A 17,500-nucleotide genomic window follows, 5' to 3' on the forward strand; every position below is an offset into this window, starting at 1 on the left:
ATTTAAATGACAAAGTCCCACTTTTAATCAACCATGGCTATAAGCCTACAATGTTTAGCGGGGTCAAAGTGCACACAGGTCGGCATGAATTAATGTATGAAATGCATGCCCTGGATGTCAAAAATAATTTTCATTTAAATGACAAAGTCCCACTTTTAATCAACCATGGCTATAAGCCTACATTATGTAGCGGGCTCAAATAACACTTTGGTCGGCATGAATTAATGAATGAAATGCCTCCTCTGGATGTCAAAAATAATTTTCATTTAAATGACAAAGTCCCACTTTTAATCAACCAGGCCTATAAGCCTGCTTTGTGTGGCCGGGCAAAGGATCAGATAGCTTGGGGACAGATTTTAAACAGAAAAGGCAGTTTGTGGAGCTCAGTAATAATTTTGAATGGGGAAAAAAAAGGAAAACGGTGGAGTAATGCTGCCATCTTTTGGGTAAAAAATGTCGGTGCGCCTATAATTTAAAAGTGGGTTTTCTGGATGTTTTAAAAGACCCAGGCCTATCACTCTAGTGTGTGTGGCGGGCTCAGAGTATGCCTAAAGTGGGGTAACTATTTTAAACATTTTACTAATTTCTGGATGTATTAAATCATCCATGTGTCTCATCCTAGTGTGTGTGGCGGGCTCAGAGTATGCCTAAGGTGGGGTAACTATTTTAAACATTTTACTAATTTCTGGATGTATTAAATCATCCATGTGTCTCATCCTAGTGTGTGTGGCGGGCTCAGAGTATGCCTAAGGTGGGGTAACTATTTTAAACATTTTACTAATTTCTGGATGTATTAAATCATCCATGTGTCTCATCCTAGTGTGTGTGGCGGGCTCAGAGTATGCCTAAGGTGGGGTAACTATTTTAAACATTTTACTAATTTCTGGATGTATTAAATCATCCATGTGTCTCATCCTAGTGTGTGTGGCGGGCTCAGAGTATGCCTAAGGTGGGGTAACTATTTTAAACATTTTACTAATTTGTGGATGTATTAAATCATCCATGTGTCTCATCCTAGTGTGTGTGGCGGGCTCAGAGTATGCCTAAGGTGGGGTAACTATTTTAAACATTTTACTAATTTCTGGATGTATTAAATCATCCATGTGTCTCATCCTAGTGTGTGTGGCGGGCTCAGAGTATGCCTAAGGTGGGGTAACTATTTTAAACATTTTACTAATTTCTGGATGTATTAAATCATCCATGTGTCTCATCCTAGTGTGTGTGGCGGGCTCAGAGTATGCCTAAGGTGGGGTAACTATTTTAAACATTTTACTAATTTCTGGATGTATTAAATCATCCATGTGTCTCATCCTAGTGTGTGTGGCGGGCTCAGAGTATGCCTAAGGTGGGGTAACTATTTTAAACATTTTACTAATTTCTGGATGTATTAAATCATCCATGTGTCTCATCCTAGTGTGTGTGGCGGGCTCAGAGTATGCCTAAGGTGGGGTAACTATTTTAAACATTTTACTAATTTCTGGATGTATTAAATCATCCATGTGTCTCATCCTACTGTGTGTGGCGGGCTCAGAGTATGCCTAAAGTGGGGTAACTATTTTAAACATTTTACTAATTTATGGAGGAAAAAAAAGACCCAGCATTTTGCATTCAAATGTGCAGGGCGCACCGGCGTTTAAAGTCCAAAAGATGGCAGCATTACTCCACCGTAGTAATTATTTTCCTCCTTAAAGCTGTATACCATATGTTTCTGGAGGAATTAAATTCAGGCCTATAAGCCTACTGTGTGTGGCCGGCTCTTAGTGCACATTCTTAGGCTATGTATTTAATACAGAATAATGATTTTCTGGATGTATTAAATCATCCAGGGCTCTCATCCTACTGTGTGTGGCCGGCTCTTAGTGCACCTTTTTAGGCAATGTATTTTATACAGAATGATGATTTTCTGGATGTATTAAATCATCCAGGGCTCTCATCCTACTGTGTGTGGCCGGCTCTTAGTGCACCTTTTTAGGCAATGTATTTTATACAGAATGATGATTTTCTGGATGTATTAAATCATCCAGGGCTCTCATCCTACTGTGTGTGGCCGGCTCTTAGTGCACCTTTTTAGGCAATGTATTTTATACAGAATGATGATTTTCTGGATGTATTAAATCATCCAGGGCTCTCATCCTACTGTGTGTGGCCGGCTCTTAGTGCACCTTTTTAGGCAATGTATTTTATACAGAATGATGATTTTCTGGATGTATTAAATCATCCAGGGCTCTCATCCTACTGTGTGTGGCCGGCTCTTAGTGCACCTTTTTAGGCAATGTATTTTATACAGAATGATGATTTTCTGGATGTATTAAATCATCCAGGGCTCTCATCCTACTGTGTGTGGCCGGCTCTTAGTGCACCTTTTTAGGCAATGTATTTTATACAGAATGATGATTTTCTGGATGTATTAAATCATCCAGGGCTCTCATCCTACTGTGTGTGGCCGGCTCTTAGTGCACCTTTTTAGGCAATGTATTTTATACAGAATGATGATTTTCTGGATGTATTAAATCATCCAGGGCTCTCATCCTACTGTGTGTGGCCGGCTCTTAGTGCACCTTTTTAGGCAATGTATTTTATACAGAATGATGATTTTCTGGATGTATTAAATCATCCAGGGCTCTCATCCTACTGTGTGTGGCCGGCTCTTAGTGCACCTTTTTAGGCAATGTATTTTATACAGAATGATGATTTTCTGGATGTATTAAATCATCCAGGGCTCTCATCCTACTGTGTGTGGCCGGCTCTTAGTGCACCTTTTTAGGCAATGTATTTTATACAGAATGATGATTTTCTGGATGTATTAAATCATCCAGGGCTCTCATCCTACTGTGTGTGGCCGGCTCTTAGTGCACCTTTTTAGGCAATGTATTTTATACAGAATGATGATTTTCTGGATGTATTAAATCATCCAGGGCTCTCATCCTACTGTGTGTGGCCGGCTCTTAGTGCACCTTTTTAGGCAATGTATTTTATACAGAATGATGATTTTCTGGATGTATTAAATCATCCAGGGCTCTCATCCTACTGTGTGTGGCCGGCTCTTAGTGCACCTTTTTAGGCAATGTATTTTATACAGAATGATGATTTTCTGGATGTATTAAATCATCCAGGGCTCTCATCCTACTGTGTGTGGCCGGCTCTTAGTGCACCTTTTTAGGCAATGTATTTTATACAGAATGATGATTTTCTGGATGTATTAAATCATCCAGGGCTCTCATCCTACTGTGTGTGGCCGGCTCTTAGTGCACCTTTTTAGGCAATGTATTTTATACAGAATGATGATTTTCTGGATGTTTTAAATAGACACAGAGACGAATAACTCTTTCAACCTTTTATTGGTTCATCCAATGCCTGCATTCTGAGTTCTCTTACCCTGAATGCATCACTCAGGGTAGGTATAGATGCATAGAACCGATCTGCAGTCTCCATGGTATGGCACATGCTTTTACAAACTAACATGCGGTTCTCAGTGCTGAGATGTCTGACTTGGTTACTGACTGATGTTCGGATTATGGTAAACCCGATAGGTCCATCCATGCCTGCATGTTTCCATGCCCTTTGAAAGAGGTGGGTAATTTTGGTCATTTTTTTCCCTTGACTCTGAAAGACATACAAGCACTTTTTGTCTCCATAGCAGTAAGAGATGTCAGCCATGGCTCTTAACCATGTAGCCTCTTCAGGCATCAGGGCGAGGTATGCCGAGCCGTATCTCCTGTCCGTTTTGTGTCGATCAACCTGGGGAAATATGGATGTTACAAAAGACCCATGCCTCTCATGTTACTGTGTGTGGCGGGGGTAAGGTGGACTTATGTGGGCTTACCCAGACGACTGTACGGCCTTTGTCATCTTGGTCTGCGTTGTCTACTTGGTCCTTGGTCATATTGTAAAGAACCACAGGTCTATGGCCTGTTACCATCCCGAGATACCCTGTCAGATACCCTTGTAAGAGGCAATATGTGTCGTCTCTGGCCTCCTCCCTCATCTGGTCTGGAAGATAAAACCACCATGTTTAAAACATGTATGCCTATAAATGTGCACCTGTTGCGGGCTTGATATGTCTGTATTATGGCACTCACCTATGAGCCTGGGTATTTCCACTACTGCTATCTTCATAAATCTCTCAAAATCCTGGGTGGATTTTAGTTGTTCTGTAAGTGGATAAGTCAAAGGTTATACCATATGCATATGGATGTAATTTCTCCAGAATGTGCATGTGGATGTCAACATACTTGATTTAAGTCTTCTCACTGCCTGCCGGTGGCATCTCATATGTCTAGTGTGATCCTTCAGTAGCTTTTTGATTTGAAGGAGTATCTGTTTGATCTGGTGTGTTTGAAGGCCCAGTGTGTCCAGGTGGAAGGCTCGTGCGTGCTTTATAAAAGACATAGCGTTTATAAGCATGATATGTACCGTAGGGTGGCTATACTTGCTTTGGATCAGAGCAGACGGCCACTGTCTTAGTCTCTCCAGGTTGTGGATGAATTTAAGGCTATGGAAGTCGTGCTTGCTTGTGTCTTCGGCCATGTGGAGAATGAATTTTAGGGCGTGCGTCCTTCTTTGTTGGCCGTTTTCTGAGTCTTTCACTGTGGGATTAGAGCGTACGTGAAAGGCCTGGTAGTCGTCTAGGGCCACTTCCACCCTGGTTCCTTCCAAAGCTTCGGGTAAGATCAAATGCCTCCCCTTCCTAAGTGTGTTGCCTTCGGCCTCAGAATCGCTTGAGCTTGATGGTGAACCCACCGCCTCGTACTCAGAATGGCTGGATGCCGGTTCTTCCACGGCATGGCCATCACAGTTTGACCCTTCAGACGTGTCCGGCTCTGGGTTAAATGTAGTTTGGCTGTCACCAGTTTCCTCGGGTGTCTCACAGGCTACACTGTCTTTTGAACTCTGGGTCTTACGGTATTTCTCTAACAATTTGCCCATAAAAAGTCGCTTCGCCTGGGCTACCATTTTCATTTTTTGGGTACCGTGTACATTATGGGTAGAGCTTAAGTGCATGTCCAACCTCACCAAAGACTTCTTGTCACAGATTTCACAATCTAGCCGTACTGAACAACGATTGCTAGCCAGCCTAGCTATCAAACCGGTCTCCTTGTCATCGATTTCATGAACCGTTTTTAAGTGTTTTTTCAGCCTAGTGCACTTAACTTTACACATTGGACATTTCTGCCAAAGATAGTGAAAAAAAGAGACAAAATTAGTTATAATTTATATGATTAATTTAGTTTTAAAATGCCCGAAATGCGGTACTTACCGTCTGTCTGCCTGCCATCTTCAAGCCGCTGTGATGCTAATTAAGCTTCCTTAATAGAACACACCTGGTCCCTAATCAAGAGGGCGGGAAAGGCACATTCCACATTGCGCATTGCGTGTTCCGTATTGCCTTTTTAAATTAAATATACCAGAGGCATAGACACTTAGAAAAAAATAGAGGCCTTTTTAAATTAAATATACCAGAGGCATAGACACTTAGAAAAAAATAGAGGCCGTTTTAAATAAAATATACCAGAGGCATAGACACTTAGAAAAAAAATAGAGGCCTTTTTAAATTAAATATACCAGAGGCATAGACACTTAGAATAAAAAAGAGGCCTTTTTAAATTAAATATACCAGAGGCATAGACACTTAGAATAAAATAGAGGCCTTTTTAAATTAAATATACCAGAGGCATAGACACTTAGAATAAAATAGAGGCCTTTTTAAATTAAATATACCAGAGGCATAGACACTTAGAATAAAAAAGAGGCCTTTTTAAATTAAATATACCAGAGGCATAGACACTTAGAATAAAATAGAGGCCTTTTTAAATTAAATATACCAGAGGCATAGACACTTAGAATAAAAAAGAGGCCTTTTTAAATTAAATATACCAGAGGCATAGACACTTAGAATAAAAAAGAGGCCTTTTTAAATTAAATATACCAGAGGCATAGACACTTAGAATAAAATAGAGGCCTTTTTAAATTAAATATACCAGTAGAAAAGACACTTTGAGTAAAAAAGGCCATTTTAAATAAAATATACCATGGCCAAATGAACTTAGAATAAAAGAGGAGAGTTTAGTTTAAATTATACCATGGTTAAATGCTGTTAGAAAAAAAGTGCACAGTTTAATCTTATTTGGAAGGCGCATTGACTCTTAAAGTCCACAAGATGTCACCGGTACTCCATCGTTTTTTTTCTGTTATACCATATGTACGTGCCACTGGGTGGACCCTCCAGACACCTCAGCCTAGTTGAAGTGTCCGATGAAGGTGCACTCATCTGGGCATGAGGTAAAGTTATTATACCAACATCATGTGGAGGTTTTCAAGTCAGAAATTGCACAAAGTCCCTAAATATACCAGAAGCATGGAGTTTTATGAGTGAATTAGTCTATGTCCCTTACTTTGTTAGACCATACACAAGATATTTTCTTCAGGAAATGCACAGAGTCCAATGCTATAACATTGCCAGGTGGTGGCTTTAAGGGAAAAAAGCATAAAAGTGTCCGAAAAACATGCTCTTTAGCTCGGGTACATCCCCAGGATCAAGAAAAATTGTCAGTTTTTTTTTCTATCTTGCTTAGAAATAGGTGTAAATTGACTCTGAAGTGTCATATCAGGCAATGCACAGAGTCCTTAAATATACCAGTAGCATGAGGTTTTTGTTGGAAATTAGTCTATTTCCCTTCCTGAGTTATACCTTATACAAGTAGTAATCTTCAGGCAATGCACAGAGTCCTTAAATTTACCAGTAGCATGAGGTTTTTGTTGGAAATTAGTCTATTTCCCTTCCTGAGTTAGACCATATACAAGTAGTAATCTTCAGGCAATGCACAGAGTCCTTAAATTTACCAGTAGCATGAGGTTTTTGTTGGAAATTAGTCTATTTCCCTTCCTGAGTTAGACCATATACAAGTAGTAATCTTCAGGCAATGCACAGAGTCCTTAAATTTACCAGTAGCATGAGGTTTTTGTTGGAAATTAGTCTATTTCCCTTCCTGAGTTAGACCATATACAAGTAGTAATCTTCAGGCAATGCACAGAGTCCTTAAATATACCAGCAGCAGGTGGTGGCTTTTAGTGAAAAAAGCATAAAAGTGTCCAAAAAACATGCTCTTTAGCTCAGGTACATCCCCAGGATCAAGAAAAATTGTCAGTTTTTTTCTCTATCTTGCTTAGAAATAGGTGTAAATCCAGTCTGAAGTGTCTGATCAGAAAATGCACTAAGTCCATTTTTTCTGTTATACCATACGCATTTGCCACTGGGTGGCTCCTCCAGACACATCTGTCCACTTGGAGTGTCCAATGAAGGTGCACTCATCTGGGCATGAGGTAAAGTTATTAAGCTTCCTTAATAGAACACACCTGGTCCCTAATCAAGAGGGCGGGAAAGGCACATTCCACATTGCGCATTGCGTGTTCCGTATTGCAGCCATCCCTAAGCAGTAGGTCGCGCTGGGATTGCTCATTGCGTATTGCGTGTTCCGTATTGCAGCCATCCCTAAGCAGTAGGTCGCGCTGGGATTGCTCATTGCGTATTGCGCATTGCGTGTTCCGTATTGCAGCCATCCCTAAGCAGTAGGTCGCGCTGGGATTGCACATTGCGTATTGCGTGTTCCGTATTCCGACCATCCCTATTTAAGGGTTAGGCGCTGTTAAGATTTTTCAAAGTCCAAGAATATACCAGCAGCATAGACACTTAGAATAAAAAAGAGGCCGTTTTAAATAAAATATACCAGTAGCATAGACACTTAGAATAAAATAGAGGCCTTTTTAAATTAAATATACCAGAGGCATAGACACTTAGAATAAAATAGAGGCCTTTTTAAATTAAATATACCAGAGGCATAGACACTTAGACTAAAATAGAGGCCGTTTTAAATAAAATATACCAGTAGCATAGACACTTAGACTAAAATAGAGACCTTTTTAAATTAAATATACCAGAGGCATAGACACTTAGAATAAAATAGAGGCCTTTTTAAATTAAATATACCAGAGGCATAGACACTTAGAATAAAATAGAGGCCTTTTTAAATTAAATATACCAGAGGCATAGACACTTAGAATAAAATAGAGGCCTTTTTAAATTAAATATACCAGAGGCATAGACACTTAGAATAAAATAGAGGCCTTTTTAAATTAAATATACCAGAGGCATAGACACTTAGAATAAAAAAGAGGCCTTTTTAAATTAAATATACCAGAGGCATAGACACTTAGAATAAAATAGAGGCCTTTTTAAATTAAATATACCAGAGGCATAGACACTTAGAATAAAAAAGAGGCCTTTTTAAATTAAATATACCAGAGGCATAGACACTTAGAATAAAAAAGAGGCCTTTTTAAATTAAATATACCAGAGGCATAGACACTTAGAATAAAATAGAGGCCTTTTTAAATTAAATATACCAGTAGAAAAGACACTTTGAGTAAAAAAGGCCATTTTAAATAAAATATACCATGGCCAAATGAACTTAGAATAAAAGAGGAGAGTTTAGTTTAAATTATACCATGGTTAAATGCTGTTAGAAAAAAAGTGCACAGTTTAATCTTATTTGGAAGGCGCATTGACTCTTAAAGTCCACAAGATGTCACCGGTACTCCATCGTTTTTTTTCTGTTATACCATATGTACGTGCCACTGGGTGGACCCTCCAGACACCTCAGCCTAGTTGAAGTGTCCGATGAAGGTGCACTCATCTGGGCATGAGGTAAAGTTATTATACCAACATCATGTGGAGGTTTTCAAGTCAGAAATTGCACAAAGTCCCTAAATATACCAGAAGCATGGAGTTTTATGAGTGAATTAGTCTATGTCCCTTACTTTGTTAGACCATACACAAGATATTTTCTTCAGGAAATGCACAGAGTCCAATGCTATAACATTGCCAGGTGGTGGCTTTAAGGGAAAAAAGCATAAAAGTGTCCGAAAAACATGCTCTTTAGCTCGGGTACATCCCCAGGATCAAGAAAAATTGTCAGTTTTTTTTTCTATCTTGCTTAGAAATAGGTGTAAATTGACTCTGAAGTGTCATATCAGGCAATGCACAGAGTCCTTAAATATACCAGTAGCATGAGGTTTTTGTTGGAAATTAGTCTATTTCCCTTCCTGAGTTATACCTTATACAAGTAGTAATCTTCAGGCAATGCACAGAGTCCTTAAATTTACCAGTAGCATGAGGTTTTTGTTGGAAATTAGTCTATTTCCCTTCCTGAGTTAGACCATATACAAGTAGTAATCTTCAGGCAATGCACAGAGTCCTTAAATTTACCAGTAGCATGAGGTTTTTGTTGGAAATTAGTCTATTTCCCTTCCTGAGTTAGACCATATACAAGTAGTAATCTTCAGGCAATGCACAGAGTCCTTAAATTTACCAGTAGCATGAGGTTTTTGTTGGAAATTAGTCTATTTCCCTTCCTGAGTTAGACCATATACAAGTAGTAATCTTCAGGCAATGCACAGAGTCCTTAAATATACCAGCAGCAGGTGGTGGCTTTTAGTGAAAAAAGCATAAAAGTGTCCAAAAAACATGCTCTTTAGCTCAGGTACATCCCCAGGATCAAGAAAAATTGTCAGTTTTTTTCTCTATCTTGCTTAGAAATAGGTGTAAATCCAGTCTGAAGTGTCTGATCAGAAAATGCACTAAGTCCATTTTTTCTGTTATACCATACGCATTTGCCACTGGGTGGCTCCTCCAGACACATCTGTCCACTTGGAGTGTCCAATGAAGGTGCACTCATCTGGGCATGAGGTAAAGTTATTAAGCTTCCTTAATAGAACACACCTGGTCCCTAATCAAGAGGGCGGGAAAGGCACATTCCACATTGCGCATTGCGTGTTCCGTATTGCAGCCATCCCTAAGCAGTAGGTCGCGCTGGGATTGCTCATTGCGTATTGCGTGTTCCGTATTGCAGCCATCCCTAAGCAGTAGGTCGCGCTGGGATTGCTCATTGCGTATTGCGCATTGCGTGTTCCGTATTGCAGCCATCCCTAAGCAGTAGGTCGCGCTGGGATTGCACATTGCGTATTGCGTGTTCCGTATTCCGACCATCCCTATTTAAGGGTTAGGCGCTGTTAAGATTTTTCAAAGTCCAAGAATATACCAGCAGCATAGACACTTAGAATAAAAAAGAGGCCGTTTTAAATAAAATATACCAGTAGCATAGACACTTAGAATAAAATAGAGGCCTTTTTAAATTAAATATACCAGAGGCATAGACACTTAGAATAAAATAGAGGCCTTTTTAAATTAAATATACCAGAGGCATAGACACTTAGACTAAAATAGAGGCCGTTTTAAATAAAATATACCAGTAGCATAGACACTTAGACTAAAATAGAGACCTTTTTAAATTAAATATACCAGAGGCATAGACACTTAGAATAAAATAGAGGCCTTTTTAAATTAAATATACCAGAGGCATAGACACTTAGAATAAAATAGAGGCCTTTTTAAATTAAATATACCAGAGGCATAGACACTTAGAATAAAATAGAGGCCTTTTTAAATTAAATATACCAGAGGCATAGACACTTAGAATAAAATAGAGGCCTTTTTAAATTAAATATACCAGAGGCATAGACACTTAGAATAAAAAAGAGGCCTTTTTAAATTAAATATACCAGAGGCATAGACACTTAGAATAAAATAGAGGCCTTTTTAAATTAAATATACCAGAGGCATAGACACTTAGAATAAAAAAGAGGCCTTTTTAAATTAAATATACCAGAGGCATAGACACTTAGAATAAAAAAGAGGCCTTTTTAAATTAAATATACCAGAGGCATAGACACTTAGAATAAAATAGAGGCCTTTTTAAATTAAATATACCAGTAGAAAAGACACTTTGAGTAAAAAAGGCCATTTTAAATAAAATATACCATGGCCAAATGAACTTAGAATAAAAGAGGAGAGTTTAGTTTAAATTATACCATGGTTAAATGCTGTTAGAAAAAAAGTGCACAGTTTAATCTTATTTGGAAGGCGCATTGACTCTTAAAGTCCACAAGATGTCACCGGTACTCCATCGTTTTTTTTCTGTTATACCATATGTACGTGCCACTGGGTGGACCCTCCAGACACCTCAGCCTAGTTGAAGTGTCCGATGAAGGTGCACTCATCTGGGCATGAGGTAAAGTTATTATACCAACATCATGTGGAGGTTTTCAAGTCAGAAATTGCACAAAGTCCCTAAATATACCAGAAGCATGGAGTTTTATGAGTGAATTAGTCTATGTCCCTTACTTTGTTAGACCATACACAAGATATTTTCTTCAGGAAATGCACAGAGTCCAATGCTATAACATTGCCAGGTGGTGGCTTTAAGGGAAAAAAGCATAAAAGTGTCCGAAAAACATGCTCTTTAGCTCGGGTACATCCCCAGGATCAAGAAAAATTGTCAGTTTTTTTTTCTATCTTGCTTAGAAATAGGTGTAAATTGACTCTGAAGTGTCATATCAGGCAATGCACAGAGTCCTTAAATATACCAGTAGCATGAGGTTTTTGTTGGAAATTAGTCTATTTCCCTTCCTGAGTTATACCTTATACAAGTAGTAATCTTCAGGCAATGCACAGAGTCCTTAAATTTACCAGTAGCATGAGGTTTTTGTTGGAAATTAGTCTATTTCCCTTCCTGAGTTAGACCATATACAAGTAGTAATCTTCAGGCAATGCACAGAGTCCTTAAATTTACCAGTAGCATGAGGTTTTTGTTGGAAATTAGTCTATTTCCCTTCCTGAGTTAGACCATATACAAGTAGTAATCTTCAGGCAATGCACAGAGTCCTTAAATTTACCAGTAGCATGAGGTTTTTGTTGGAAATTAGTCTATTTCCCTTCCTGAGTTAGACCATATACAAGTAGTAATCTTCAGGCAATGCACAGAGTCCTTAAATATACCAGCAGCAGGTGGTGGCTTTTAGTGAAAAAAGCATAAAAGTGTCCAAAAAACATGCTCTTTAGCTCAGGTACATCCCCAGGATCAAGAAAAATTGTCAGTTTTTTTCTCTATCTTGCTTAGAAATAGGTGTAAATCCAGTCTGAAGTGTCTGATCAGAAAATGCACTAAGTCCATTTTTTCTGTTATACCATACGCATTTGCCACTGGGTGGCTCCTCCAGACACATCTGTCCACTTGGAGTGTCCAATGAAGGTGCACTCATCTGGGCATGAGGTAAAGTTATTAAGCTTCCTTAATAGAACACACCTGGTCCCTAATCAAGAGGGCGGGAAAGGCACATTCCACATTGCGCATTGCGTGTTCCGTATTGCAGCCATCCCTAAGCAGTAGGTCGCGCTGGGATTGCTCATTGCGTATTGCGTGTTCCGTATTGCAGCCATCCCTAAGCAGTAGGTCGCGCTGGGATTGCTCATTGCGTATTGCGCATTGCGTGTTCCGTATTGCAGCCATCCCTAAGCAGTAGGTCGCGCTGGGATTGCACATTGCGTATTGCGTGTTCCGTATTCCGACCATCCCTATTTAAGGGTTAGGCGCTGTTAAGATTTTTCAAAGTCCAAGAATATACCAGCAGCATAGACACTTAGAATAAAAAAGAGGCCGTTTTAAATAAAATATACCAGTAGCATAGACACTTAGAATAAAATAGAGGCCTTTTTAAATTAAATATACCAGAGGCATAGACACTTAGAATAAAATAGAGGCCTTTTTAAATTAAATATACCAGAGGCATAGACACTTAGACTAAAATAGAGGCCGTTTTAAATAAAATATACCAGTAGCATAGACACTTAGACTAAAATAGAGACCTTTTTAAATTAAATATACCAGAGGCATAGACACTTAGAATAAAATAGAGGCCTTTTTAAATTAAATATACCAGAGGCATAGACACTTAGAATAAAATAGAGGCCTTTTTAAATTAAATATACCAGAGGCATAGACACTTAGAATAAAATAGAGGCCTTTTTAAATTAAATATACCAGAGGCATAGACACTTAGAATAAAATAGAGGCCTTTTTAAATTAAATATACCAGAGGCATAGACACTTAGAATAAAAAAGAGGCCTTTTTAAATTAAATATACCAGAGGCATAGACACTTAGAATAAAATAGAGGCCTTTTTAAATTAAATATACCAGAGGCATAGACACTTAGAATAAAAAAGAGGCCTTTTTAAATTAAATATACCAGAGGCATAGACACTTAGAATAAAAAAGAGGCCTTTTTAAATTAAATATACCAGAGGCATAGACACTTAGAATAAAATAGAGGCCTTTTTAAATTAAATATACCAGTAGAAAAGACACTTTGAGTAAAAAAGGCCATTTTAAATAAAATATACCATGGCCAAATGAACTTAGAATAAAAGAGGAGAGTTTAGTTTAAATTATACCATGGTTAAATGCTGTTAGAAAAAAAGTGCACAGTTTAATCTTATTTGGAAGGCGCATTGACTCTTAAAGTCCACAAGATGTCACCGGTACTCCATCGTTTTTTTTCTGTTATACCATATGTACGTGCCACTGGGTGGACCCTCCAGACACCTCAGCCTAGTTGAAGTGTCCGATGAAGGTGCACTCATCTGGGCATGAGGTAAAGTTATTATACCAACATCATGTGGAGGTTTTCAAGTCAGAAATTGCACAAAGTCCCTAAATATACCAGAAGCATGGAGTTTTATGAGTGAATTAGTCTATGTCCCTTACTTTGTTAGACCATACACAAGATATTTTCTTCAGGAAATGCACAGAGTCCAATGCTATAACATTGCCAGGTGGTGGCTTTAAGGGAAAAAAGCATAAAAGTGTCCGAAAAACATGCTCTTTAGCTCGGGTACATCCCCAGGATCAAGAAAAATTGTCAGTTTTTTTTTCTATCTTGCTTAGAAATAGGTGTAAATTGACTCTGAAGTGTCATATCAGGCAATGCACAGAGTCCTTAAATATACCAGTAGCATGAGGTTTTTGTTGGAAATTAGTCTATTTCCCTTCCTGAGTTATACCTTATACAAGTAGTAATCTTCAGGCAATGCACAGAGTCCTTAAATTTACCAGTAGCATGAGGTTTTTGTTGGAAATTAGTCTATTTCCCTTCCTGAGTTAGACCATATACAAGTAGTAATCTTCAGAATATGCACAAAGTCCATAAATATACCAGCAGCACGAAGTTTTCAAGTGGAAAATATTCTATGTCGCTTCATTTGGTATACCATAGGCGTCAGTTTTCGGCGAAAATAATTCTATGTCGATAAAAATGTTATACCATACGTATGATTTTGTGTTCAAAAATCGCACTATGTTCCAATTTTGACCAAGGGGTGGATCATCCAGAGGCCTCGATCCTCTGACAGTGCCCGCCGAATGTGCACCCAGACGGACATGCATCTCATTCCCCCTGTCTGGATGATTTTATGAATGGGTGATATGCAAACACCTACCATCAGGTATATAGGGGAGAGGGTCTTCTGAAAGCCACATATATGGTATACCATAAATGAAGACAAGGATTATGGCGCACGCTTTGCCCGACCAAAGGTCACTCCCTGGGCATTTTAGAGGATTTGAGAGGCCTCTTTATGGATCTCACAAATGATCCATGCATGGAATTTTGCACACTTTATCCGAATAAAGTGCACTTTTGGGCTTATGAGAGTAGGTTGGTATGCCTCTCTCTGGATGTGAGGAAGGATCCAGGAATAAAGGCATGTAATGCCACACAATTTATCCGACTAAATGACACTCTTGGGCTTATGAGAGAGGATGAGGGGCCTCTCTGTGGATGTCAGAAAGGCTCCATGCATGAAAGCATGTAATGTCACACACTTTATCCGATTAAAGTGTACATGTTGGGCTTATGATTAAGCATGAGGGCCCTATATGTGGATGTCAGAAAGGTTCCAGGCTTAAAGGCATGTAATGTCACACACTTTATCCGATTAAAGTGTACATGTTGGGCTTATGATTAAGCATGAGGGCCCTATATGTGGATGTCAGAAAGGTTCCAGGCTTAAAGGCATGTAATGTCACACACTTTATCCGATTAAAGTGCACATTTGGGCTTATGATTAAGCATGAGGGCCCTATGTGTGGATGTCAGAAAGGCTCCATGCATGAAAGCATGTAATGCCACACACTTTATCCGATTAAAGTGCACATTTGGGCTTATGATTAAGCATGAGGGCCCTATGTGTGGATGTCAGAAAGGCTCCATGCATGAAAGCATGTAATGCCACACACTTTATCCGATTAAAGTGTACATGTTGGGCTTATGATTAAGCATGAGGGCCCTATATGTGGATGTCAGAAAGGTTCCAGGCTTAAAGGCATGTAATGTCACACACTTTATCCGATTAAAGTGCACATTTGGGCTTATGATTAAGCATGAGGGCCCTATGTGTGGATGTCAGAAAGGCTCCATGCATGAAAGCATGTAATGCCACACACTTTATCCGATTAAAGTGCACATTTGGGCTTATGATTAAGCATGAGGGCCCTATGTGTGGATGTCAGAAAGGCTCCATGCATGAAAGCATGTAATGTCACACACTTTATCCGATTAAAGTGTACATGTTGGGCTTATGAGAGTAGGTTGGTATGCCTCTCTCTGGATGTGAGGAAGGATCCAGGAATAAAGGCATGTAATGCCACACAATTTATCCGACTAAATGACACTCTTGGGCTTATGAGAGAGGATGAGGGGCCTCTCTGTGGATGTCAGAAAGGCTCCATGCATGAAAGCATGTAATGTCACACACTTTATCCGATTAAAGTGCACATTTGGGCTTATGATTAAGCATGAGGGCCCTATGTGTGGATGTCAGAAAGGCTCCATGCATGAAAGCATGTAATGTCACACACTTTATCCGATTAAAGTGTACATGTTGGGCTTATGATTAAGCATGAGGGCCCTATGTGTGGATGTCAGAAAGGCTCCATGCATGAAAGCATGTAATGTCACACACTTTATCCGATTAAAGTGTACATGTTGGGCTTATGATTAAGCATGAGGGCCCTATATGTGGATGTCAGAAAGGTTCCAGGCTTAAAGGCATGTAATGCCACACACTTTATCCGTTTAAAGTGCACGCTTCGGCTTAAGAGAGGAGTTGAGAGGCCTCTCCCTGGAAGTCACAGATGATCCAGGCCTGCAATGGCAGACACTATATCACTTTATCCGAGTAAGAGGCTCCCTCTGAGCAAAGTAGGGGGGGAGTGAGGCCCCCCCCGGAGGTCTGAAAAGATCCAGGCCTTTAAATGACACGGGCTGTGCCCGAGCAAAGTGCCCACGCTGGGCAAGGGTGGAGGCGTGATGCTCCCCCTTATGGAGGTCGTCCTACCTCCATCCTCACGTAATGTTATTTCGACCTGTGCGTATCCGGAGGGTGCTATGCGCAAGCCCGGAAGATGCTGGTTTCGGCTGGCCTTACCGGATCCAATGGTATAGCACCTAGGTGCGCTCTAAGGCCGTAAACCCCCCCCATGTGTTTGAGAATGGTAGGTGTTATACCATTGCCACGAACCACTTATTGAATCAGCCATGCCCTTTCGGCAATCGAGTCTCAGAGGTGTGTCCGAGGGAAGATTTGCCTTGGCGGGCATGGCTGTCTGGCATCTCCCCGACCCTGGAGGAATGCGCTAACGGTGTAATGCAAACACCTACCAGCAGGTATATAGGGGAGCATGCTTTCTGAGCCTTATATGATTGTACCATAATAAGGATCAGAAGAAAGGCAGTGCGTTAAGGTGAACTAGCCCGACTCTAATGCACCTTGACGGCTTAAGGGGAGGGATAAGTGACCCCTGCTGATGGAGGTCAAAGACATCCGTGTCTCTCAGGCCTTCGAACCACTGCTTGCGCCCGACCGAAATGCCACTGCTGGGCATGGGTGTAAGAGTGGTGACCCCCCTTATGGAGGTCTGTCCAACCTCCAGCCTGCATGCTCCACCTCGGCCTGTGCGTATCCGGAGGGTGCTGTGCGCAAGCCCGGAAGATGCTGGTTTCGGCTGGCCTTACCGGATCCAATGGCACAGTACCTAGGTGCGCTCTAAGACCGTTATCCGAACCCAAGTCCGCCAGGGGTTTTTCTGTTATACCAGTAGCATCGACCATCACTTTGATCAGCCAGGCCTTTTCGGGGGTCGAGCGTCCGAGGTGTGTCCGAGGGAAGATTTGCCTTGGCGGGCATGGCTGGCGAGTACCTCCCCGGCCGTGGAGGAAAACGCATACGGTGCATTGCAAACACCTACCAGCAGGTATATAGGAGAGCATGTCTCTTGAGTTCATCCTAACCTTATAATGGTTATCCCATTCATAAGGCCTGGATGCAAGGCGGTGCGTGAAGGTAACATTAGCCTGACTCTAACACTTTCACCGGTTAGGGGTGGAGTGGTGACCCCCCTAACACTGGAGGTCTCGCCGACCTCCAGGCACCAGCCTCACATGCTCTACCTCGGCCTGTGCGTATCCGGAGGGTGCTGTGCGCAAGCCCGGAAGATGCTGGTTTCGGCTGGCCTTACCGGATCCAATGGCACAGTACCTAGGTGCGCTC

Source organism: Brachyhypopomus gauderio, unplaced genomic scaffold (genome assembly GCF_052324685.1).
Source record: "Brachyhypopomus gauderio isolate BG-103 unplaced genomic scaffold, BGAUD_0.2 sc109, whole genome shotgun sequence".
Lineage (NCBI taxonomy): Eukaryota > Metazoa > Chordata > Actinopteri > Gymnotiformes > Hypopomidae > Brachyhypopomus > Brachyhypopomus gauderio.